This window comes from Nicotiana attenuata, chromosome 5 (genome assembly GCF_001879085.1).
Source record: "Nicotiana attenuata strain UT chromosome 5, NIATTr2, whole genome shotgun sequence".
NCBI lineage: Eukaryota > Viridiplantae > Streptophyta > Magnoliopsida > Solanales > Solanaceae > Nicotiana > Nicotiana attenuata.
Window position 1 is genome coordinate 46,850,345 of NC_031993.1, and position 2,595 is coordinate 46,852,939.

Here is a 2,595-nt window from a genome sequence, read left to right on the forward strand (position 1 = left end):
TATTTTATAACACTTACATAATTTTAATATTATTAGTTTCTATTTTTTTTGGGGTCAAATAATAAAAATTTTATTTAACCAAGTATGAATGTGTACATTCACTAGTTCATTTTTGACTCTAGAACTAGTCCTCATCTTTGTAACTTTCTATGGACACTTCCTCCTATTAGTTGGATTCTATTACAATATATACCTATACTTAGTTTGGGTATGATTATTAGTTTTTATTTAAAAATGTTAAGAATTTAATATGTGTTGATATAAGAGTGTATAACAAAACTAACTAGTATATCATAATTAAAACCAAACAAAGTATTACTTGTAAGTTTCAAATATAATTAAAAAATAATGAATACATATCTAATTAATGTATGAATATCTTATGGTATAGTAGTATTTAAGCAACTATAATTTTGTGCCACTTATTCTGCATAGCAAATTATATATATTTAATCAAGATATTAAAATATGTTATAATGATATGGTATTTTACTTATCTTTATAACTTATTAACATAAGCCAAATTATACGTTGAATCTAAGAGTTGAAAAGTTAATATGGTACGGAAGGGGATCATGTCTCTCTTGTGACTAATATTTTATTTTTAATTGTAAAACTTACATAATTTTAATATTATTAATCTTATTTCAAAAAGTTTATGAATTTAATATGGTTGATATAAGAGTGTAAAATAAAACTAAGTAGTATATCATAATTCAAATTAAATAAAATATTAGTTATAAATTTCAAATATAATTAAATAAGCATGCAATAATATTTAATTAAATCTGAATATTTGAGTATAGAACTATATGTTTGTATTTGTATGTATCTACATTGAACACTAACTATATTCAATTTAAATAAGGTTAAAAGTCATTGATTTATTTGTCTAATACAATTTTGATAAATTAATAATTATCATAAGTATACTTAAACACTAAAAATTAAGAAGCTAATATAATTAAAATATGAGGATATAACAAATCTAAATATAATATCTCATAGAAAAAGAATTGTCAAGAAATATTTTTATTTCATGCAAATATTTGCTTTTATTCTATTTTGACGCAAATTATATATCTATTTTTTGTTTGCATAGTTAATTTTCTATTATTTATTTGTGATTTACTTTATTTGCATTTATTGATTTGTACTAAAGCATTTTTATTTAAGTAACAAGTGAAAGAAAGAAAAAATAGTATATAAGAAAAAGTAAAACAACGACAAAGTCAAACCAAAACCTAACTTCAACCTCAAATCCTCTCCCTCTAAGCCGCCACTCCCTCCCCCGCTTTCTCATTTTCTTCTTCAACCGTTGTCATATCGGTGCCTTCTTTCTTCCCAATTATATTCATATCTCTATATTTAAGGTTTTTAAATCTTCTTATTTCTATGTGACTTACATTCTGGGTTAACTTTTACGGGTTCCAACAATTTGATAAATATTGTGTATTATATTTTATATATAAATATTGCGAGGGAACTTGAAAATTACAATGATGTAATATTGGGATGAAGATCCTTTAAGAAGTTTTCTAAAAGTTTACAGGTTTGTGTACTTGTGCTGTTGCTTTGAGTATTTACAAGTTGTTATTTGTTAAAAATTCATGTAGAAGAATTATCAAGACATTATTTTTTCTTCGTGAAATTTTATTAATATTTTTACAAATTAAACTTGCATCTTTGTATTATAGTTTTTCTTGGGTTTGCTCATCCTTTTTGTGCTAATTGTTATTTCTTTTGAATTTACAGGGTGCATCTTAATTCTTGAATGCAAGATTTGAAGCTATTTCTTCCTTGAATATAATCGGGTGGCGACGTCTTGAATCCCCAAATCAAATACTTAGACTTTTTTTTGATGCGGAACCCTTAAAATTTTATAGATAAAGAAAAAATATCTAACCTAATGTACATAGTTTGTATTATTTTAGTTTGACAAGTATTTAAATTTGAGTTCATCTTATTGTTTAGCCTCCCAATAGCTAGGTTTTATTCTATAAACTTTATTATTTCTCTTGTAGAAGAGTTGTGTGTATATTGAGGATGCATGAACTTTAGATATATAATTGTATATTTTAGAATTAACTTTTGAAATTATTGATATGTCAGTTTGTATGAAGTAATTGATATTCCGAGCTTATTATGTTTCTAATTTTCATAAAATAAGATATGCATGGATGTGAGCACGTGATTTTTGCCCAAAGCAAATTATTCCAAAAGTTTCAAATAAAAGATTTTACGAATTTTTGTGAATTTTGTGGAATTTGGTGTTAATTGATTGCATGATAATTCATATGAAAATAAAAAAAAAATACATTTGCATTTAGGATTTAATTTCACAATTTAAGTATTAGTTAGGTATTAATTAGTTTTAGAACAAATTTAAAGAACATTGCAAAAAAAATAAGTTTTTTTGCACTTTTAAATTGTTAAATTGTTGTCATTTATCTTTAAATAGAGTTTTAAATAATTTTAGGAGTTAAATAGTTTAATTAGGTACTTTGTTGTGTTTTAGTCATTTTATAAAATCTAGAAAAAATCAAATACAAATAAAAAGCAAAACAAAAGTGAAAAAGGAAACTATTAAAATAA